Source organism: Rattus norvegicus, chromosome 3 (genome assembly GCF_021556685.1).
Source record: "Rattus norvegicus strain SHRSP/BbbUtx chromosome 3, alternate assembly SHRSP_T2T, whole genome shotgun sequence".
NCBI classification, from domain to species: Eukaryota; Metazoa; Chordata; class Mammalia; order Rodentia; family Muridae; genus Rattus; species Rattus norvegicus.
The window spans coordinates 135,137,508-135,162,615 of NC_141536.1; the positions used below are offsets into that span (position 1 = coordinate 135,137,508).

The 25,108-nt window shown below is 42.0% G+C and overlaps 1 protein-coding gene across 15 annotated transcripts in view; it reads right to left on the bottom strand.

Moving 5' to 3' along the window:
* Window positions 1-25,108, bottom strand: part of LOC120101725 (uncharacterized) — a 98,037-nt gene that overhangs the window by 6,245 nt on the left and 66,684 nt on the right. For 4 of the 15 annotated variants that reach the window (XR_015684659.1, XR_015684658.1, XR_015684656.1 and 1 more), the window contains 3 exons: window positions 23,375-23,683; window positions 16,547-16,618; window positions 12,891-12,960 (listed from right to left, as the gene is read on the bottom strand). The gene's annotated coding sequence lies outside the window, so the exon portion shown is untranslated. Of the gene's footprint in view, window positions 1-276; window positions 349-8,244; window positions 8,378-12,842; window positions 12,961-16,546; window positions 16,619-23,054; window positions 23,132-23,152; window positions 23,684-25,108 lie in introns of those variants that run through there. The other 11 variants (XR_015684673.1, XR_015684668.1, XR_015684663.1 and 8 more) reach the window with 7 other exon arrangements.

Here is a 25,108-nt window from a genome sequence, read left to right on the forward strand (position 1 = left end):
TCAACCTGAGACCGGCAGGCTGTGTCTAACAAAGGATAGTTGTGAGTATAGCGTAGTGTAAAACAAAACTGTAAACTTACTTAAAACACTGTGAGATTTGTGTGCGTGATTTCTTTTATTATGACTAGATTGTGTGAGCCTTGCATGTGAATTTACAGATGATAAGTTGCTTCTCAGTATCAAAAGGTTTGATATGCCTGGGACTTAAACAACATACATTTAGTGTCTCACCATCTTGGAGATCAAAATCTAAGAATCAGGTACAGGATGCCTTACCATAGCTTGCAGCAGCTTGCTGGCCTTCTTGGCATTCCTTGCAGGTGGATTCCTAGGTCTCCACTTTTGTACCTATGTATTGCCATATTGGATTAGGGGACTAACCTGAGCCAATGTAATCTTATCACTGCTGCCCTGAAGACACATAGGACACATACATGCTACCCAGCACACACATAGCTCACACATGTACAGTGTCTCATCTCCCCATGCAGATATCTCTCTCTCTCTCTCTCTCTCTCTCTCTCTCTCTCTCTCTCACACACACACACACACACACACACACGCACACACACACCAGCAAACACAGGTGACTGCCCCATCTCTGCTACCCAGCATGTATATAACTCACACATACAGACAACAGTTACCCACCTAACAAAGTCATACAATCACAAATCACATTCCCCACATCCAGCAGACGTACATGACTATCCCATACATGCCACCCACCACACTCACAACTCATACACAACTTGTATCCTACCCTACAGTAGACGCATAGGACACCCACAAACACAATTGCAAGCACACACTTCATATACCCACACTTAGCAAGCACACAACTCACACATGCCACCCATCCACACATAGCTCACACACTTAAGCACCTCATGTCCCTCCACCCAGCAGACTAAACATGTAGCATACATGTGTTCATGTGTTGTCCAACAGATCACTCACATACCTCACACTCTACCATCCAGTAGACAGAAAATTCTGTGTGTGTGTCTGTGTGTCTGTCCATCTCTCAGTCACTCTCTCTGTCTCTGTCTCCCTGCCCCCCCCCCCACAGACCTCCCCATGTTTGAGCCCTCCCTCTCTTGTCTTACGATTTTATTAAAGGTCACCGAATTTAACCTGGGGTGATGGCAATTACTTCTATTCATACCTCACGATTTCTTATGTAGTCCTTGGAGTATGTGCTGTATCTGACTCATTTTTGTTCCACACACACAAATTGGTACCCCTTGCAAAGCCAACTCAGGGAGCCCTTGATGAGTTAACCCGGATGTGGTAGAATCGGGTTGATATCATAGCAGAGACATCCGAATGAATGGACTGAACATCAGCAGAGCACCAGGAGCCTTCTTAGGGAATGTGGACCAGTCTTTGTCTGATCCTAAGATGCCAAGGACGGATGTGGATTGCTACACACAGCCTGACTTTATAACAGTGACAGTAGCATACAAAGGACCCTGAGAAAGCGTTCAGCCAACCCTAGGGAGACCAGAGCAGTAACACCCAGCATCAGCAGTCAGGCTGAAGGCTGAACTGGCATCTCATGAGGAACTGATGCAGGTCTACAAGCTGGAGTGTGACAGGACTGAAGCTGTGCTTTAATAACAGACCATTAGGTGTATTTAGGTGGAAAATTCTTCACATTTCGCAAACAAGCCAGGTATGCGTCGTCTGCCTCATCGGAAATTCTGCACACAGCTTGATGCGCTCACAAATTCACAATTCAGAATTAATTGGTTTTTAGGCTCTGCATTTAGGTCATCTCTCCCAGACACCCCATTTCATGTGGTGAAAAGAAATTAAGTCAATTTTCCCCCTGCCAGACCCTCGGCTCTCATCTCGTAGGCCTGGCGTGCCGTCCCGCTGCACGCACGGGAAGAAGACAACCTTTAAAGGCATTCTCATTATTTCTCAGGGAGATGTCATTAAGTACTGTAAACATGTCCTGAATGAGTCCATGTCACAAAGACGACAGAGTGTTTATAGAATAAAAACCTATGAGCGCCAAAGTAAGAGAAAATGGGAGAGGAAGGGGAGAAAGAGGAAGTCGTTTTTTTAATTAAAAAAAAAAAAAAAGAAAAAGGCAAGGTTTTCTTGACCAGTGAGCTGAGCTAAAGGTGCAGATGGTAGGGTAAACCCACCCAGGTGAGCTCTGATCAACAGAGAAAAGCAGGAATGGGATCTACCTGACTGAGCTCTACTCTCCCATTCCCTAGCCCTTGACTAAATGACCACACCCATTTAACCCTCAGAATTCACACATGGCAGACCTCATAAATTGTCTGCCTGCCTCACCCCGATTCTTACTAGATCTTAGAATCGTTGGCGAGAAAGCAGTCAAACCAGCCCTTTTATGTTGCAATTAAACTTACTGATGTTTCTGTGTAACAGTGATGGTGTGTGTGTGTGTGTGTGTGTGTGTGTGTGTGTGTGTGTGTTCCTTTTCCAACCTATGACACTGAACTCTAACAAAGAGAATCGTGCCTACAGTGAGATGAACACGTGTCTTACTTACTATTTGACTTTGCACTGTTACAACCAAGTCAAGAGGATAATAAGATCCTCAGAGTTTGACCTCCCCACCCAGAGTCTGACAGTGTGTGAGCTCACAGTCCTATGGGTTCCATACAGTGGATTGATAAGGATCAATGGATGCTCTCACTTCCATGGAGAAATGACATCACCATTGCTTGTTTTGGAGTTTCATCTTTGCCCCTTCATATAGACTCCAGAAGGACCTGCAGGCACATACCCCTGCATCACACTCTAGTCAGTGGTTGGCAGTGGGAGCATGTAAAAGCAATGTGACCTTGTCTTGAGATAGATGAAGGATATGTCTATTAGCATGCACAGGGCCAGATGACAATGCCCACAGACAGCTATGAAATAACATGCGTCTGGGCTTCAGTTCTTCCTGCTCTTTTTCCTCCCTGTCCTTACCTGATTTCCCTGAGAAAATGTTCTTGACATATTGTCATGTGTCTGTGAGCCCTGGACACACAGAGTTGTGGACCATAAGTTCTTATAAAATAAGGACATTTTGTAACTCTAGGTGGACCAGCTCATCTCCGGGCATTCTGTTTGGCTGCTTCTCTTGGGGTTTTGCACCTGGCCACATCTTGTGCCCCAGTGAAAAAGAAACTAATCTCTGAGCTGCTCCGATGAGTTCTACAAATGTCTGTCCTAATACTTGCTATCCATCCTGCAAGTGAGGTTTCAGGGAGACCTTGAGCTGAGAGGACCCCAGAATCAACTGATAGGAGACAATTGGCACTAGCTCCAAGTCTACCAGGGGGAGCCGTGAAGAGACACTATAAAGGACTTCACAGTGATATTATACACAAACAGTTTTAAGCTTCCAAAATTCAACCAAGAGGATAAGAAAAGGCACTGGATCCCCTGGAACAGATGGTGATGAGCCACCACGTGGATACTAGGGATCAGGCCTGTACTTCTGGAAGAACACCCAGTGCTCCTAACTGCTGAGCTATCATACCAGCCAGCATCCTGTGCATCAAGTCTAAAGTAGAAAGTCAAGAAAAAGGAATGAAGAAGGCACAAGTAAGAAATGAAAAAGTCAAAGTGTCCCTAGCCACATGATATGATCCTTATTTAAAATAAAGAACTCAAGAAGTTAGACACCAACAAACCAAATACCCCAATTTAAAAATGGGGCACAGAGCTAAACAGAGAATTCTCAAGAGAGGAAACTCAAAGGGCCAGGAAGCACTTAAAGAAATGCTCAACACTCAGCATTCCTAGTCACCAACGCAAATTAAAATGACCCAGAGATTCCACCTTACATCTATCAGAGTAGCAAAGATCAAAAACTCAAGCGAAAGCGATGGCACATGCTGGTGAGGACGTGGAGAAAGAGGAACACTCCTCCTCCACTGCTAGTGGGATTAGAAACTTGTACAACCACTTTGGAAATCAATCTGGAGGTTTTTCAGAAAATTAGATATAGTTATACCTGAAGATCAAGCTATACCACTCCTGGGCATATACCCAAAATATGCTCCACCACACCACAAAGACACATGCTCCACTATGCTCATAGCAGATTTATTTGTAATAGTCAGAAACTGGAAACAATCCAGATGTCCCTCAACCAAAGAATGGATACAGAATGTGGTTCATTTACACAGTGGAATATTATTCAGCTAATAAAAACAAGGACATCATGAATTTTGCAGGCAAATGGACAGAACTAGAAAATATCATCCTGAATGAGGTAACCTAGACAGCAAAGGACATGCATCCATGCATGTGTGTACTAACTGATAGGTAGATATTGGCCATAAAGTACAGAGTAACCATGATACACCCCTCACAGACCCAAAGAAAGTCAACAAAAGGGCGCAATCAAGGTTGCTTGAATCACACTTAGAAGGGGAACAAAATAGTCATAGGTGGCAGAGGGAAGGAACTGGATGGGAGAAGGGTGGGGAGGGGAATGGGAGGGCAGGATCAATAGGGAGAGAGACAGTAAAGAGTCCCAGAGGTCAAGAGAGTGAAGAGAATGAAGCCCCTGCACAGAGGAGAAGCAGAGGGAGGAATGAAGGGAGAAACTATGAAAGAGGGGATGCAGGGGGATGGAGAGGAAGCAGCAATGGGGATGTAAAGTGAATACATTTTAAAAAAGAAAAGAAAGAAAAGTTTCATACTCATAGATTGGCAGAACTGACATCACCAGAAGTGACCTACTGAGTCAATACAATCCCTATCAAAATTCCAATGCCATTCCTCACAAAAATATAAAAATTAATCTTACAATATGTAGGACATGTAAAGGATATGGACTAACTAAAGCAGTCCTAAGCAAAGGGCAATGCTGGAGATAACACAGTACCTGATTTCAAATTGTACTACGGAGTCATAGTTAAAAAAAAAAAAAAAAAAAAAAAAAAAAAAAAAAAAAACAGAAGCACAAGGCCCTGGGTTCGGTCCCCAGCTCCGAAAAAAAAGAACCAAAAAAACAAAAACAAAAAAAAAAACAAAAAACAAAACAACAACAACAACAAAAAAAAACACCCACCATGATACCAGCACAGGCACAGATGTGTGAATCAGTAGAACAGGATGGGGTAGGGTAGGGTAGGGTAGGGTAGGATAGGATAGGATACCCAGAAATAAATCCATGCAGTAAAGTCATCTGATTTTCAACAAAATGACCAAACCATACATTCCAATAATGCTCCTCAGAAAATTAAATACCTACCTGTAGGAGAATAACACTGGCCCTGCACAGATTGTAGTTCAGATAAGCCAAATGTCTCAGTTCAGCATCTAAAACTCAAACTGCTTAGGGAAACACTTATAGAAACAGGCTTGTAAGGACCTCCTTAAAGGAACTGCAATAGCTCAGGAAATAATTGCAAAAAATGATGCACAGGATAATGTAAAACTAAAGTACTCTGCATCACAAATGACAATAACAACAAAAACCACAGCAGACAGAGACAGCCTGCCTATGGGATGGGAGAAAATCTTCACCACTATATATATGGGAGGGGATAAACCAGTATATAGAAAGAATTCAAAAAGTTTAAAACAAGACATAAATCATCCAATCAATAAGTGGGCAACTGCATTTAAAAGATAATTCTCAAAGGAAGAAATAAAAAAGTCTAATAAATATTTGAAAAAAATTCAATATTCTTAGCCATCAGGATCCTAGTTAGAATGACGAGGAAATGAGCAACAAGTGTTATGGAAAAGAAGCCTTATACACCGGTAGTAGAACTGTAAATGCTTGCAGATGCCATAGAATTCACCGAGGCATGAAAACAGAAATAGGACTTTCGGGAGAAGATAGGATACCTGTGGGTGGTGGGGAAAGGGCCAAGAGAGTGTAATAAAGAGAAGTAAACATGAGCAACATATGACTACATGTGTGTAAAAATAAATGTAACAATATAATAATATTTACAGATATTAAATAAATATGTGTTTATTTATTAAATATTAAATAAACTGATATTAAATAAGTTTTTATAAATAATAAAACCCATTGTTTTATATACTAGCTAAACAAGAATCTATTTTTAAAATTTAGTGATTGGTATCTTTTGTTTTTAAACTGGCATTATTTATTTATTTTTTGGCTTGTGAAACTTCCCTAATTTGTTGACGTAGCGAACAAATTTCATCTCTGCTATGCATATGACAGAAGGAATCTGCTCAGAAATTAACTTTAGAGTTCAATTTCATACAGGCAGCATGCTATATGTGGAAAAATTACTAACTGAACTATGGGTATTAATTACTGAAAAAAAGTATATATTAACTACATTAACTACACTAACAAGAATTTATTTTTAAAATTTAGTGATTGCCACCTTTTCTTATCTTCCCAGGTTTGTGCTCTCTGATGCTAGAAACTGACTCCTCTCTCTGTGACATGTGATTTTCACCCAAGGCTCTTGTTCTATAAAGCCCTGAGCCTGTCTGGTGGCCAGTCCTTCTGAGAACCCCTAGCTTCACTTTGATCTTCCTCAAAACCCCATCTTGCTTTGGGTCAGAACATGGCTCAGGGTCAGAGTTACAGTTATTCATCTGCAGGTCAAAGTATGAGGAGATGGTGTTGTGTGGAGGGCAAGAATCTATTATGGAAAGTTGATACAATTTCCGAAAGATTCTGAAGTCTGTACGAGTCTTCTCTTGCTGCAGTAACAAAGTAGCACAGTGGTATAAACCGCAACTTTCTTTCCTAGTTTCTGCAACTCAGCATGGGTCTCTGTGGAATGTTGAGACACAGATGGATAGCTTCCTCTACAGAGACTCCAGCGGCATACTCGTTTTGTTCCTTTCCCAGTATTCTAAAAAGTGCCTATATTGCTTGATTGTCGCCCTTCTTTCACACTCAAGGTCAAAGAAAGGTAGTGAGAATTTCATCCCTCCTCTCCTCTGTCCCTTACAGTCACCTCTACCTCTGAACTGCCTCATTTCTGCCTACAAGGGCCTTGTGGTTACCAGGGTCCTACCTAAACTGCCCAAGATCACCTGCATATTAAAGAGTGAGTTTCCTAACAACATTAATTCTATTCACACTGTGACCCTTGACCATATCACACAGTACAACCAAGGTTTAAGGTGTAGGTATCTTAAGTCTGTGCAAGGACATTTTAATTGACCTTCAGGTCAATGAACAGTTTCCTAAGGAAAGACAACAGCCAAAGGTCACACATGTTCTTCCATGGGTACTTGCTCAAATTCTTCTTGACTGCACGCTCTATGCCAGCTGTTATGCTTAGACAGGGAGATGGAAATACAAGCAAAAAACAATGTAGTACGGCAGCCATCTTGATTTCTTGACCTGGGGTGTTTCCTTAAGTCTAAGTTTTCAAAGCTAAAACCAGAACATTTCCGGAACTCTGAGATAGTTAGTCACCTCAGGTACAGTCTGTCACCCAATACTTTACAATCCAACCAGAAGACCAATGAAACACAGTAAAGGAGCGGGGAGGGTAGCCCAGGACAGAGCACATGCTTTGCATTTGTAAGGCTTTGTCCTACTGAGAAACAAAACAGCAAACCAACCTATAAGCAGATTTCTGATCAATTTCAACTTGTTCTAAAAGCAACTTTAAAGAGGGAAAGATGCAGAGAACTCAAGAGTCCCAGCCCCCAGCCCCTGACCTCATCAGCACCCTTTGAATAAAATTGGTTCTGCCCTAAATGCATCTCAGACATTGGATGTATGCTACACAATGATCTGTCTAAACCTCAGAACAACCTCAGAATAGAGGGGAGCAATTGCCTGTAACTTTCAGACAAGGACATAGGGAGAAATCACTTGTCTAAAACACAAAACAAATGTACCCCAGTTTACCCAGAAAGACCCTGATACAGCAAACAGTATGCCATAAGTGAGCCAGGAAGAAGGAAAAGCTTGTAATGGGGATGTTTCAGGAAAGGTAACAGGATGGTGGCTTCATCCTGATGAAGCAGGAGAACTAGGTAATGTGGTACCCCAGACCTCCATCATGATGTGGGGTTCATCTCCTCTGAGTCCCTTTGCTGACAGGCTACAGGGCCCTGTTAGAGTATGTGTAGCTCTGGGGCATTTCTGGATCTTTCTCCTGTGTAGTAAAGGAGTCTGGGCTATTGGAAGGAAAAGCATTCACGATCCAGAGAAGTCAGCACTTGGAAAGGTGACCCTGGTGAGGTCCAAGCAGGCTAAGTTAAACGTCTACTCTATCCCATGTTTAGAAATTGTCTTACCGGGTGGGGAGGTGGTGGCGCATGCCTTTGATCCCAGTACTTAAGAGGCAAAGGTAGATGGATCTCAAAGAGATTGAGTACACCCTGGTCTACAGAGCAAGTTCCAGGACAGCCCAGTCAACATAGAGAGACTCTGTTTCCAAACAAATGAACAAAAAAGAATTTGTCTTAACACTTAAGCATTTGTTTTTGTTTTCTTGGCTTTTCTTTTACATGTGTACTTCTTGTTCACCAGGTCAGTGTGACACCAATATTAAACCACAAAGTTTTTCACCACTCAGGGTCAGTATAACCTCCCAGCATGACCCTCCCCAACTAGTTTACACTAATGTCTTCTGACACTTAGTTTGCTAATAATGGAAAGACAATTAGCAGGTACAAAAAAAAAGGCAAATTAAATACCATTCTCTAAACCCAGTCATTTTCCAAATGGCTTTTAGGCATAATGTTTTGAGTTTCTTGGCCACGCATAGCTTTAACTATGCAAACGAGAGAGCAGGCTACAATATTATCTTTTCAGAATTGCTGGGGCCAGATAACTTCAAACTTCTCCAGACCTTGGTGTTCATGCAAATGTATGTTTTTGCGTGACCTTGGATCTTTAGTATCTCAGAGAATGGCTGCTTCATGGGTTCCAGATGGAAAGTGTAAAATTAATAACCCCTTGTAGATGAATGCCCGTATGTTTTAAACATATTCCAGACGTGTGCTTTGCTTATAGTGCCATTGGTTTAAATGTAATTAACATCTAAATGATGCACTGCTGCTTCTGAATTCCAAACTATATAGGACATCTTAAAAGATACTTAATATTGGCACCAAAAAGCCTGGAAAAGAAAAGCGTGTCTAGAGGAGAATAAGAATCACCTGTTTCCTGTATGTGAGAAAGCTATGTCCTTTTGGAGGAAGGCATTTCTCCTGTCCAAAATACACACACATGCACATACTCACGCGCGCGCGCGCACACACACACACACACACACACACACACACACACACACACACACCATGCATTTTTGTTACTTAGGATGGAGTTTAACTGTAAGTAGGAGAGATCTAAAACTATTTACAAAAGAAACAGTGTATTATTCTTGCCTGTGGATGCAGGCTTTGCTCTACATATTTTCTGAAGCCCTTCTCAACTCACTAACTTATCAGCTATCTCTATGCTATGTTCTGTCTTTATAATCCAAGATGGCATTAGCCAGGCAAGATGATAGACCTATAACGTGTATTTGTTTGTTTGAGACAAGACTCTCACTGTGTATTATGGGCTAACCTTGATCTCTCTGTTCCTCTTGCCTCTGCTTTTCAAATACAGAGATTACTGGCAGAAGCTACTGTGCCCAGCTCAGATCAACAGTCTTTAATGAAAAGATTTCTTATGAAACTCTTCTTTGTAGATCTTCCTGGCCAGACCCTAGACACATGGCTAGGCCCAAAGGATGCTGTGAAATGTAGTTCTTTACATCAATAACCAAGGTCCTGGTAACATCCAGGAATGCATTGCTATAGTATATAAAAACAAATAGATTTGTGGAAATAAAAAACAGCCTTTGCTTAAGAATCTGTGATAACGGGGAGGGGGGACAAAAAAAAAAGAATCTGTGATAACTCCTATAAATATTTTTGTCTTATTTATTTCAGTAAGAATTATTCATGTTTCTTCCCTAAATTGAAAGGAATTCCCTTTAGCTCTTGGCTCACTTATTCCAGGACAGAGATTATATTCAAGATCAATGGTAATTTTGAATAAAGGCTTTTGAACCATGGGAAATCAATTTATGCTGGATCCTTTTATCAGAGTGGGATTCTGCAAGAGATCTTTTTATTTGCTTGGGAAATAGAGACAGTGCTACCAAGTATCTTCTCTTCCCTGCAGCCAGTCTTAAAATTTATGTCTAAAATGTCCCCCATGGATTCAAATTTTGAATATTTGTTCCTCAACTTCTGGTACTTATTTGAAGGCAGTGGCACCGTTAGAAGGTGAAACCTCTCTGGCAGAATATGATGGCTAGGGGGCAAGAAAACCAAGCCCCTTTCCTGTTTTTCCCTTCTAATGAGAAACTGAAACACTGAATCCATAAGCCAAAAGAAAGCTTTTTTCCTCTCAGTTGATCCTGTTAGACCTTTCACTGCAGCAAAAGATCAACCAAAGCATCTTTGTACCCAAGGTTTCAAACATGTAGAACAATGCTGACAAAGCTTGCACACACATGCACACACACACACACACACACACACACACACACACTCCTGGCAGGATTCAACCACAGAGGCATTTATATTCGCCTCCTATAAGCTGCAGCGTAGCTCAGCGTGCTCTTTGCCAAGCTCTGCTTCCTCCACCTTCCCTGTCCTCCACAGCTGATCAGCACTGTAAAAGCTGATCCCCCTGAAGTTTGTACTGAATCACTCTTCCAGGGACAGTGACATCTCATCCGGGGTTCTACTTGCTCAGGAAGGCTGTGTTGGCTCTGCTACACAAGTCTCTCATCCTGCAAGTTTCTTCATTACTCCAGAATCCTTGTTCGTGGGCACAGGGTAGAGTGATCATTTCTAGGTGTGATGTTCTATTGTGCAGGGAGTAAAAATGCTCCCTGAATCCATCTCCTCACCGCCATTTTAACAGAGTCCTTGGAAGCCGCCACCTTCCTTCCCACTTCATGTGTGTCTGAGGCTAATGTAGAGGCCTAGCAAAATGATGACATATGTAAAGGAGTTTTCCAGTTGTCTTGACTACCTGAGTCTGGTCCCTGGGGCCTAGAGGGAGTTGGCTCCCTCAAGTTGTCCTCTGACTTCCTCACATACAAGTATATGCACCAACATACTTATCCACACATAAATAAATACAGACGTGTGGTTTTTTGAGTAGAGTTTCCTTGCCAAAATGGTAAAGAAAATGGCTTTAGTTTTCTCGATAAACTTCGTAAATTTAAAAAGATCCTCAATAAGATTTCAAGCAGTCTCACGAGTCAAGGGCTTATTCTCCTGTGCTAAGTCAGTCTTAGCCTTTACCTCACGGCAACTCTGCCTGATGTCGCATCTTTGCTCTTTGCCCTTCCAGGGCTACTCCAGTTGCTGCCAAATACAGAACCACACTCCAGCTGTCTGGCAATTCTCCTCAGGTCAGAAAAATTATGAAACAGCAAGTGTACTCCTTCTCAATAACAACCGTGAGTTCTCCAGGTATAAGGACATCAAACTAAATAGCCTGGGCCTGTGCCTTCCAACAGGGATTCTCACAGCAGGGTCCTTTGACCAGGAACAGTGGCAGCTGGGAACTTGTCACAAATGTTTCCAGTTCTTGACTCCCAGTGCAAGAGCCTGACCTGGGCTAGGTATTCAGAAGCAGGACCTACCATGTTATGTTTCAACTAGTCGTCCAGAGGAGCCCTAGAGAGTTAAAAAACCCAAAAGGTGTAGACAGGAGAACATCTCTAAGATTCTCAAGCTAGTCTTAATTCCTAACGCCCACATATAATGCCTCCGCATGCTTTCAATCTAGGCTTCGGACTTAACGTAGTTTTCCATTTTGAGAAACACAAACCATTCATGAAACTTTTAGAATCTATAAATACTACATATTATGGTTGGCAAAGATTTTCCTCTACATCCTAGCACTTCGGGAAAAAAAATGAAAACGGTTGTTCAACTTTTCTGCTGCATGACCTAGAAAAGACTCCAGCCGCTGTAGGTGGATCTGTCTCCACAGCAGGCAATAAAGGTCTCGCTAACCCGCCTTTATTTGCTTTCTGCTCAAGATAAACATTTATCACTGGGTGTATTGATTAACACCATATCGCTTCCCTCCCCACACTTTCACAAAGGAAGCAGGCTCCCCTTGGGAACCCAACCCTTTGTGGGGCTCACAAGAGCCCCACTGTTATGCTGGCTATGAATGTGTGGGACGCCCTGTGCCTAGAAGAGGCATCAACCATCCTCACAAGTTGCTTCGAATACTAAGAAATGTACTTCCTTAGGTAGCAATTCAGAAGAAAATGCACAATACCTGGGGGAGGCATAAAGAAGACACAGTAAGAAACAAAGGACACTACAAATTGTCACAGCCACTAGTTTCTTTCCCATCCTGCCCTCTCCTTAACTACTAGCAGCTTTTAAACTGTCCTCCATTTCTTTCATTTACATATGAAGAATGTTGCATATATGGAGTCACACATTATGGTATATTTGAAGATCAAAATTTTCTGCTTCAATACAGTTATCTGGAAACCATCAATAGTTTTTGTTTATATAATATACGTATATATTAGATATATATGCTAATATATATACATATATATATATTTTAGTGACTGAGACATTTTTTCAGTCCTGGTTTTCCTTTTTATTGCCCAGTAGTATCCTATGATATGATTTATCACATTGTATCTAATGTCACTCATGAATATTGAATGACATTGAAACGCATGCACATTGTATCAGCTTGAGGCTGTCATGATTAAAACTAATTTGCACAAAGATGTTTGTGGGAATATAAGCCTTCATCCCTTTGGGCAGAAATGTGTAAGAACTCAACTGCTGATCATAGATGGTAACATGTTTACTTTTTATTATTTTAGATTTATTTTATTTTTGGTGTGTGCTTGTTTTATTGGATGTATGGAAGTGTGTCATGCACATACCTGGTGCCTATGGCGGTCATAAAGAAGGCACTGGATCAGAAGTGGAGTTACAGATGGTTATACAGGTCTTCTGCAAAACATAACAAGTGGTCTTAACCACTGAGCCACCTCTCCAGCCCTGCATTTATTTTAAAAGAAATGATCCAACTGTTTTTCGGATTGGTTGTACTGCTTGACCTTCTTACCAGCAACCTCAGACACCATTTCCCAACTTCCTTGCTGTTGTTAGATACTGTCACTATTTCTCACTCTGGTTTTTATTAGCATCCTCAATGGCTGATGATTTCCTTCAGTCCTGTGCTTGTATTTAATATTCATATCCTCGGCTATGAAATGTCCCTTCACACCCATTTTTTAAACAGGATTGTTTGGAGAGCTTCTTCTGCTGAGACTTCATATATTCTTTGTCTAAATCATCATTACATAGGTGGTTTGTGATACACTCTCTAGCAGGGTCTTTCACCAAGCAATCTTTACTATGTCTAATGATGTTTTTCTTTTTATACTTTGGGTACAAAATCTAAGAAACCTTTGGTTCATCTCTAAAGGGCTGCTTTATGTCTTCTTCGAAAAGTGTTGTAATTTTACATGTAAGTCCATAATCCATTTCAAGTTAATTTTTGTCTAAGACTCGAAACTTGGGTCACTGTGCAGTTTGCCTTGGGGTGTCCAGTTATCTCCGCGCTGTCTTCCTCCACTGATAACCTTTGTCACTGTGTCAAGTGCAGTCACGTAGTAAGTTACCGAGACATGAAAAACTGATCCTTTCTCTTTTCTTTTTCTAAAGAATATGTAGGTTATTTTAGTTCCCTTGCCCTTTCCAGATTAATTTTAGAGAAATACTACTTACTTAACTCTCGCTGGAGTTTTGATAAGGACTATATTAATCTTCTATGTACACTTGGAGAAAATTGGCATCTTTATAAATTTAATCTTCCAATCCATGAACATAGTATATTTTCTCTACTTCCTTTAAGTCTTCACTGCCTCCTTCATATCAGCATTATGGATTTGGCAGCATAGATACCTTATACTTGTTTGATTAAATTCCTCATTTCCTTCCCTCCTTTCTTTCTGACTTCCTTTTGTTAAACAGTCTCACTTTGCTGCCTCTGCTGGCCTCAAATTAACCAACTTCTCACCTCTATCTCCCAAGGGTTAGAATTACAAACAAGTGCCACTCTACCTGATGTACATAAGTCAATCTCTCTTTCCTTCTCTCTTTCCTTCTTTCTTTCTTTTGTCCTTCCTTCCTTTTCTTCCCTTCTTTCTAGAACTGATAAATGTTACTACACTTTATTTTCAGTGCCCACGTGCCATTGCTAGAATGGAGGAAGACATATTTTTCTCGTGCCCTGCCTTGATTTACTCACTAAAATATTTTCTGTAAATTCTTGAAATCCTCTATAGAAATGATGGCGTTGTGTGCAAGAAACAAAAGGTTTTGCTCTTTCTTTCTGGCCAATATGAGTTTCATTAACTTTTCTTGCCGTATTCAACTGGCAAGAAGTTCCAGTGCCATGGTAGACATGGATGGGACCGTGAACACTCACAGTGTTTTCAATAACAGGGGAGATACTCAGACTTTTGTCATCGAACATAGTGTCAGGTGTGTGTTTCTGCAAATAGTCTTTACAACGCTGAGTCTGTTTTCAACTACCCTTTTCCAAGGTTTTTTCAGACTTGTATTTACTCTGTGTGTGTGTGTGTGTGTGTGTGTGTGTGTGTGTTATGTATGGTGTGTGTGCTCTGTGTGTATGGGGGTTGTGGTGTGTGTTTGTGTGTGTGTGTGTGTGGTATGTATGGTGTGTGTGTGCTGTGTGTATGTGGGTTGTGTGTGTGTATGTGTCTGTGTTTGTATGTGAGTGTGCATTTGTGTGTATGTGCACGTGCTGGGGAGGGTGGTCTGTGTATACAGATGCCTTTGGAGTCCAGGAAAGGATCCCCTGGAGCTGGACTTACATCTGTGAGACACATGAGGTAGGTAGATACTGCAATTTTAACTTTGGTCTTTCCAAGAGGAGGAAACACTTTTAATCGCTCAGCTGACTTTCCATACCTCTTTCTGAGAGTTCTTAGTCATGAGTTGGTGTGGAATTGTGGTAAGTACTTACTCTGTAGATTTATATGATTGTGTGGATTCTCTCCTTAGCCATTTAAAGAGATGAATTACATTAATTGATTTTCAATATTGAACCAGCCTTGCAGCTACAAAACAAATCCCATTTGGCCATGGTATATAACTTTCGATGTATTAAAGAATTCCTCTTACTAGAATTTTGCTAAAGAACTTTTTGCCTGTATTTAGTAGGGATATTGATCTTTAATTTTCTTTTTAAGTTGTCTGTCTAGTTTTGGTGTCAGGATAGAATTAACTTCATATAAGAAATTGGCAGATATTTCCTCTCCTTCATATTCTAGAAGAGATTGTGCAGAAAATATGCCATCTCTTCTTTAAATATCTGGTCCCATTCTGCAGTAAAGCTATCAGGTGTGGAGATTTCTCGGGGGGGGGGGTCAGTTAGTTAAATCCCGGTGTTCTTCATCACTATGAGGCTTTAAAATTATGTCCTAAAAGCTATGGCCATTTGTGCTTTTCAAGAAAGTTGTCTATTTCACTGAAGTTGCTCTGTCGATGTGCAGAATTATACTAAGTATTTCCTGTGTGTATTTTGTTGTCTGCAAGGTCTATAGTAGTTTCTCCTGTATTATTCCTGATATCAGTAACTTATGGCTTTCTTTTTATGTCTGTGTGTTGCTTGGTCTGTCAGTTAAATTGATCTTTCCCAAGAAAAAGTTCTCTGCTTTGCTAATAAAAATTAGCAAAGCCCAATTGCTTTTCCCTTCGCTGAACTTCTTTTCTTGTACATGTTGTTGCTTATTTGCTCTTCTTCTTCTAGGCTCAGGAGGTTAAGAGCTTGCACTACTGATTTGTGGTTTTAATCTGTCTTAACTTACACACTTAGGATTATAATTTCTATCTTCACAATGCAATAGCTGTGCACAATAAATGTTGATGTGATGCGTTCACTTTTTCTTCTTCTTTTACTTTAAGTTGAGTTTCTTTAACGTGATTTTTTTTTCTTAACTGGACCAATGTATTGTTTGGACTATCATTTAGTCTCTACGTGTTTGAGGACTTCCCCACTGGCTTTCTGTTGTTTATTTTCTTCTATCATGGTCAGTGAATACTTTTTATAATTTCAATTCTCTTTTACTTTGTGGAGGGAACTCAAGATCTTGAGCAAGCTACTACTGAACTGAATTTCCTATCCTGCTTTCAATTCTTATAGGGAGTGGGAATACAGCCTAGGAATCAGCTCAAAATGTTCAGGTGTGGTTGGTTACTTTAATGAGCGTTAATAAGATCCTGTTTGATGACAGTCTCTCTCTCTCTCTCTCTCTCTCTCTCTCTCTCTCTCTCTCTTCCCCCCCCCCTCTCTCTCTTTCTCTCTCTCTCTCTCACACACACACACAATTTCTTGGTGAGTATAGTTAAACATTTACCTATGCATTGGTCTTTGTTTGCAACCAACTTTTGGTTTTGTTAAATAACTAAGAGACGCCCTGGGAATAAGAAGCCAGAAGCTGAGTTTTTTAGTCCAACATCATAAGATTACCCTTATGTGCGAGTTTCACAGTCAGGCTCCACATACCTGCTGGATAAATATGACTTTTGTTTAATTACAGTTGTGTTCTCTGTAGCATGACCATTATTCTGTAAGCACCTGCAAGGGAAAATAAATTATCTTTTAGTATCCATCCACAAGACAACAATGACAACAAACCAAACAAAATCCAGAATTAATTATCTAATTGTGGTAGTTGTTAATGATCCACACTGAGTTTATCATGCATATAAGAATAATCTAGTCTCCCCTGCAACTGAGGTCTGTAGCCATACAATCTTCATCACACACACACACACACACACACACACACACACACACACACACACACACACACAAATCAAAAGCTTAGGCACTATGGGAAAATGCAGCTTCAACACCACCAGGTCCCTCATGAAAACATCACAATGATAAGCTTGAGGCTCCAAAAGTCTCTTTTGTGTCAACCATCCTGGGAGCAGAGGGCAGCAGAGAAGCACCTGCGAAACATTTGAACAGATGCCTCTACTCCAATCACCTTCCTCTTCTTCCTCCTCCTCCTCTTTCTCCTCCTCCCTCCTCTTCCTCCTCCACCTCCTCCTCTTCTTCCTCCTCCCTTCTCCTCTTCCTCCTCCTTTTCTTCTTCATCCTCTGTTTTAAATGGGAAACCGCTGGATGCTGTATTTAAATATAAAAGGCTGCTAACAGTGGTACTGTTGGTGTGAAAAGATGGCTTCCTTCTTGTAGCTAATGGCTTGAGTCCCTGCAGACTGACACACCCGTTGTAGACACTGATGCTCTCCTTTTTATAACTTTATTTCATTTTCTGCTCATTTCTGGTGTTGACTTAAAGGGCCTTTATCACATTGAGCTGATAATCTATGCTTTATGGCCGCGATTGTGAGCAATGGAAGCAGTGTGCAATACTACACGCATATAAATATTTGAACAAGAAAAAGAAAGTCTATCTGATGTGGGCCAAGGAAGAAATAAATTTAAACAAAACAAAACAAAATGCCACTAGAGGGACCTTGACACTGAACCACCACAAATTGACAAGGTGAGGCTCCAATGGCACCCTATCCAGCTTTGAGTTTTCACCAGTGGGTGCTTGCCATGGCCCCTGCATCACAGGGTACTCAGCTGGGGTCCTGTCTAGCCGGCTTATGACGTCACTTCTGTGGCTTGCGTATTTGGTCAGGATCACTAAAATAATTCCCTTTGAGAAGAATCAATTTGCTCTTGCAGGGAGTTAAAGACCTGAGGGGTTTTAATTAGTTTACCCGGCCTTTGCATTTGATCACCAAATGTTATTGCCGAGTTCAAAGAACACGAGGCTGTGTGCCTCCCTTTCCCTTTTTGTGGGGCGGGGGCTTTGCCGCCTTTTTCTGCAGCTCCTGTGAATAGTGGAAAATAAGGGCAAAATGACATTCGACTTAGAAAGTAAGAGCACCAGGAAGCAAAATTGGAGGCAAACAGAACAGCTAATTTCGCCAGGCATAGCTGCTGTTGCCTGCGGTTGTCCCTGACAGCCGGGCAACTCCGAACCACCTGTGTTTGCTCACTAGCTTTCCCCAATCTGCGAGAAAATGGCCAGAGCCGGTCACATGGCAGGCAGATAGGCCAGGCACCATGGGAATACAAAAGCCGGAGCTTTTAGCAGAGTTAATCATTAATGCGCCTTTTCTTTGTCCCATTCAGGAGTGCTGAAGGCTTTGATAGCCAGTATTTGCCATGGGCCGGCTGCAGGCAGAGCCAGGTACTAAGGGGCCCATTGGCTCCAGGATCTCTACATAGTGTCTGAGCCCTACTGGACCTGCCTGTAACCTTTCCACCCAATCCTGCCAGTCCCTGGCTAGCACCCTTTTTGTCATACTGCCCATCCATCCATCCTGTACCTCCACCAGACTCTACAGCCCCGGCCTGGAACCCTAGTGCATAGTATATAACTGAGCCCAGATGGGCAAGGCAGAGAAGGGCTTCTGTCCACAGTCTGCCCTTCCCTGGATCACAGCTCTGCTTAACAGGAAAAAAAAGGGGGTGGGGTGGGGGACAAAAATGAACATTGCTTGCTTGCTTGGAGACCAGGAAGAGTATCATTTTGATGTAACAGCCAGAGTGTTTCTTCCTAAAACTTGGTTTTAGAGTCACACCTGAACAATTCTGATGTCCCTGTCTCTGTGTCAGCTTCAGGAAATACTGACAGCAGTTTTTACAGTAAGAACACCCACCTCCTTAGCCTTCTTCACAGGCTAAGAAGTACATAGGGAAGTAGCCCATATGTCACATGACTGCTGCTAGGGTGAACCCTTGGCTCCCTGGTCTTTTCCTGAAGCTTTCTCCCTGGCTCTCTAAAACCATCAACAAGAGGTTTTGCCCCCTACAGGCTGGAAACAAAACAAAACAAAACAAAACACTACCTTGTCTTCTGAGAAGAAAACATCCTGGCTGTCAAGATAGAGACCATGACACCCCATGGTCTTTCCCGGCAGCTAATAACCAAAGGACAACATTCATTCAAAATGGGTTTGCCATGGGACAGGGATTTAAAAGCTTAGAGCTATTAAGGGCAAAATGTCCTTCTGGGAATTGTGAGAATGAGGGCATCATCGGCAACGTAGGCTATGATTAAATACGTTGTTTGACGATATCACACTCACAGGCTAGGTCCACTCCCTTGGATTCATCCAACTCCCTTTGGTCTGGGTCAAAAACCTTAGAGAGATTTCTCCAGCTATCTTTACGATATCAAGGGCATTTGGAGTGAAGGCAGATTTTATTAACTTCCTTTTTTAAAGCAGATGAGGAAGTGAAAGTTAACTGACTAGCTCTAACACTAGTAACTCAAGCAACAAACTGATGGGTAGGACCCTGAGAGGATTCGACCATGTGGATAGGGGTTTCAGGTAGTCTTACTGACTGCCAGTGGGTGTCACTTTCTATACTTTGCGACCTGGTGTCATGGCCTCAAGGAGATGGCCATGTAAGTCAGACAGTACTCAGGGACTTGATGGTAATGACCTCACCCACTATACCCAGTATACGATCATATCTATAATTTCCTCTAATTAGAAAGTGAGTAAAGAGGGAAAAGATAGATTGTATTGGGTATCATCCCATTTTCTAGGAGGAAGGCACATGTCTTAGTTCAGGATATCCCAAACTTAGACCCCACATTAAGACCATTTTTTGTTTGTTTGTTTTTGTTTTGTTTGGTTTGGTTTGTGAGGAGAGGGAAGGAGATGAGAAAGGTCTGTTACATAGGCTTAGATATCCTGGAACTCACTATCTAGACTAGACTGGGCCTCAAACTCACAAAGATAAAACTACCTCTGTTGGAATTAGTGCTTGCACTTCCACACCTTGAAAGAGTCCATTATTTATATGGAAAATGATCCCAAAGCATGTCAGAGGAAAGCAATCGACAGGGGTATTCAGACAACTACCAAAGTGCCTGCTAACGGGCAGAATCATTTTACCTGCCCAAGAGCATTTTCTAGACAGAGAGATGCTGCTCTTCATGGGTGAGGTAGCCAGAGTGTTGGGGAACTGACTCATCTAGGAGATACCTTCAGCCAGTGAACGCAACTTACAAGCAGAACTTTAATCATGGAAATTCAACCTGGAAGGAAAGATGATGTAGGCCTCTACCAGGTCTTCCTGTTGTGTATATGTGAATACATGTGTATGTGTGCGTATATACATGTTTGTGTGTATCTCTATGAATGTATCTGTATGTTTGTGTGTGTGCATGTGTGTGTGAAAGTCAAAAAAGTCAACCTCAGTTTTGTTCCTCACACCTACCAACCCTGTTTATTTTGTTGTTGTAAGGATTTATTTATTTATTTTACATATGTGACTACACCACCTCTGTCTTCAGACACACCAAAAGGGGACATAAGATCCCATTACAGATGGTTGTGAGTCACTATGTGGTTGCTGGGAATTGAACTCAGGACCTCTGAAAGAGCAGTCAGTGCTCTTAAACGGCAGAGCCGTCTCTCCAGGCCCCAGCTTTCTTTTTAAGCCAAGGTCTCTCACTTCGACCTAGGGCTGACTAGTTGGCTAGGTTGGCTCTCTAGTGGCCCCAGGGACTCTCCTGCATCCCCTTTTCCAGTTCACCACCCTGACCAGCTTTTTACATAAGTGCTAAGGATCAAACTGAGATAGTCCTTGCTTGCATAGCAAGAACTCTGTTGACTAAGCTCTTTTCCCAGCCACTCTGGTGTCTGCTGTTTACAAAGCAAGCATTCTCTAGCATGGAGTGACAGGCCCTACTCAGAGATCTTCTGAGCATCAACTTCAGAATGTTTCACTGCAAAGTGTTTGTGTATGCTTCCTGGGAGCCACACGTTTCCCCTTTGGCACCCAACTCTCTGTAGTTACAGGAGCTTGGCAACGGTGACGCCTGTGATGGAGGGAACTGGGCAGTGGAGTAAGGATATCCAGCATTCACGAAGTCCTGGACCTTAAGGACTCTTTGTCCAAAGTCACCTTTCCTTTTTTTTTTTTTTTTTTTGAGACAGAGTTTCACTGTGTCTTCATATCATCTAACTGGATGCCTTTTAACTCATGACGTAGACTAGAATGACCTAAAGCTCCCACTGATCTGCCTGCTTCTGCCTTTCAAGTGCTGGGATTAAGGCAGACTCCACCAAGCCTGCCTGCCCTGCCTGCCTGCCCGACGTCACATTTAGCCATTTCATCCAGCTGATCCTGTACCCTGCAACAGCAACTCATGCCTTTGGCCAATGTCTCTCCAACTGTGGTCATGAACCAGTATCACTATCAGATAGGAATTCAATCAAGAGAGAGGCAAACCTCAAGCTCAAGCCACCAGAAATGTTCCCAGTGGAACCCCAGGAGTTAAGCCCCACAGAGATGCTAAAGATGTCAAGAGGGTATCCATCATAGTTCTCTTGAGAACTTCTGTCCCCCTCCCCCATTCTCAGCTTTCTAGATCTTCTTACCACATTCTTCAGTTTTAAATGTTGGTGTTTTAAGGAATCTTATCAAGAGATTGATTTTCCAGAGCAGAGATTGATTAATCTTGATCTGTATTACATGCATCTAAAATGTTTTTTCATAAATTGTGAAAATATGAAATGCATTCATTCTGGAAACAGAAACACACGTGTTGGGAGCCAGACTCCAACCCCAAGGTTATTGGAATGGATTCTCTTCTCCTTCTCTGACTCCGACAATGCTTGGCTCTCTATGACCTCATGCTAAACACTGAGAAGTTCAGGACAAAGAGAAATGATAAAATCCTGCAATTACAGTACTTGGGAGGTTGAGACAGGTACAAAGTTGAGGCTCTCCTTGACTTGATAATGCCACCCTATCTCACTCCTAATAGGTTAACCATGCTCCAATGAATGGGTTCTCACCCATCATATCTATAAGTATATGGGTAGCATAAATTGGACTTAGTGGATTATTTTTAAGAAAGACAAAATTTAGAGGTTACAGAGAAGTAGGGTGGACCTGGGAGGAGTTAGGTGAAGTGTGGGGAGGAGGGTGGATATGACCATAATACATTATAGTAAATTCTCAAATAATTAATAAAAGTAATATATTAAATAGTACAAAAAAAGAAAACTCCAATGGAAAGGCATAAAGTACAGCACAGTGAGGTGGTAGCTCTGAGTCTAACTGACCACTGCGCCTCCAAGTAGGACCCAAGTCCCCATATGGAAAGATATGACTTCTGTCCCTGTTCCAGCCTCTCCAGACACACATGCCACCCCAGGAGTCTGTTCATCTGCACAGTGTCCCTAAATGCATCCATGTGGCTCCTCTTGCTTCTTAAGTTCCAATGAGCTATTATAATCTGGCCTGACTAGAAGGTAACTCTGAATCAAAACTAGACTGAAAGCAGTGTGTTCCTCTCCAGGATGATTCTCCCCAAAGGGTTGTTAGAGGCAGAGTTGACAGTGCAAATGTGGCCGGCACCAAGACAGAAACAATCAGGGCGTAGGGTAGGAAGGAAGGAGTGTGTCCCACCCCAAAAACTTTAGCTGACCCAAGTGCTTGGGCTAGTCAGGTTCCCATGCTTCCTCTCCTTAGTGTTTCTCAGGTTCTGGATACTCCTGGAAAGGCACATGACTTGGGCCAGGTAACTTTCAGCAGCAGCAGATGAATAAATGCTCATATTCTACCCAGTGTCTGACATAACAGACTTGCTCATCTGGTGACTTTGGCACAAACTAAAACAGACAGTAGCTTTACAGTTTTTTTTTTTTTTTTGGTTCTTTTTTTCAGAGCTGGGGACCGAACCCAGGGTCTTGCGCTTCCTAGGTAAGCGCTCTACCGCTGAGCTAAATCCCCAACCCCAGCTTTACAGTTCTAATTTCCACTTATGATTTTGCTCAGACTATCAAAAACTCTTCACTTTCTATACTTACTGGGAAACTCTGAAACATAAGACTTCGCTTTGTTTGTATTTTTTAATCACAGCAATATGCCCATATGCTTTTCACAGTGGTGATCATTTTCCATAAAGGTGACTTATTTTCTCTGGTACACTAATTTTATCTCCCTTCTAGTTCCTTACCTCCCTTTGGGTGATGTTTCAAGTAAAAGATGCATGTTAAAGGCAACTTCTTCTCACATTCAGATTTGAAATCTTAGCTGTGAAAAATTTAAGAGGCGTTTTTCTTTCTTTTTATTTTAATTGAAAAAATTTATACTATGAATTCTGATCACAATTTTCCCCTCTCCTCAACTCCTCCCAACTCCTCCCCAGCCAATTCCACATCCTTTCTTTCTCTCTCTTAAAAAGAAAAAAAACACGAAATAAACTCTACAAAAAATACAATATATAAATAAATACTATTAAACTTGTTGGCCAATTACTACTGGAAGGTGGCCTACCTTGAAATATGGCTAATATACCCAGTGATACTTCATTGGAGAAAACTATTTTCCTTTGCAAGTCAACATCAGTTGCAGAGAGCTTCTTAGTATGGAGTAGAAGCCCATGTCCAATTCTCCTCTCAGTGCTGGAAACCCATCCGGCTTGAACCTATACAGGCCTGGTAGAAGCTGTTATAGCCTCTGAGAGTTCATGTGATCATCAGTCCTGTTCCTTGGAGTCATCCATTCCCTCTGGCTCTTAGAATCTTTCCATCTCTTGAGAGGTATTTTTCCACCATTTAGGATCCTCAGGATAAACTTCAATGCCTGTAGAGATAAGACAAGTGTCAAATCCCCCTGGAACTTGAGTTACAGACAGTTGTGAGCTACCATGCAGGTTCTGGGAATCAACTCTAGGTCTTCTCTACAAGAGCAGCCAGTGCTCTTAACCACTGAGCCATCTCTCCAGCCTTTTATCCAAATTTTCTAGTGTTCAAAGTTTTTTATAATATAAAGCTGGGAGAGGTCATTAAAAAATAAGTTTACACTTCTCCAGATCCAAACAACCCTCCCCCTTGGAGCTCACAGTCCCGAGCCACCTGGTCTGAAGACTTATCTGCTGAACTAAGGATCTTGAGGGCTTTCAAATCTGCAAGCAGAGAATACCCAGGAAATGTCACAAAGGGGGCTGTTCAGCTTGAACCAGAATCAAGCTTTGTGGTGCTCTTGGGTAGGCTAGGCTGTTCCTCCACCTTGGTTCTTACTGAAAGTCCATAGGGTTTTCCATAGACTCTGGACACACAAAGCCCTCATCTCTCTACACTAGTGGCTGGGAAGGCTTCATGGAGCAAGTGGGCCCACACTGTTTTAGGACAAGAGGTAGACCAATTTTGTTGTTCCACATGAACAACCAATGAACCAGCTCATTCTGAAGCATTACTTCCCTAAATGGCCTTAATATGAAAGCAGAGCAGTGAGCAGGGCAAAGAATATGTCCTGGTACACCCCACAAGTGTCCGGCTGATTATTTGCCAGAGATACTGCAGGAATGATTTCTGATGGCACTGACCATTGCACTGCCTGCAGAGGAAGATTGCAGAGGAATACCTTAAACTTGGATTTAAGACAGAGGTCCAGGGGGTAAATAGTGCTCTCAATATCCTTGGAAGGCTCAGTGTGGTCAGCATGGTAAAGCAAACACTGATCTGTATCATGTGATACCTTATTGGTGCCAGGTGCCACTTTAGAAACTGCATTTAATTTTTTTCACATGGCCAGCGCTGGCCTCAAACCCACTTTGTAGCTGAGGATGACTCTGAGCTCCAGATCCTCCTGCCTCTATTTGCTTGGGATGACAGGTGTGAGCCACACGACTGGCTTATGTGGTGCTGGGGATGGACCCAAGGACTCCCACATGCTGGGCAAGCACACTATCAATGGAGCTTTATATATTCAATTGTGTGTGTGTGTGTTCCCATCTGTGTATGCTAGTGTGCATGCATGTGTTTATGCTAAGAAAGACAAAATACAATGTCAGGTGTCCTCCTCAGTCACACTCTAGCTTTTTGAGACAGGATCTCTCATTGTACCTGTAACTTACTGATTAAGCTAGATCTCTAGGCTGTCCAGTGAGCCCCAGGGCCCTGCCAGTCTCTGCCTCTCTAGCATGGGTATTACAGTGGTGCACCACTGCACCTAACTTTTTGATGTGGGTTCTGAGAAATCAAACTCAGAGTCTCATGCTTTTCACAG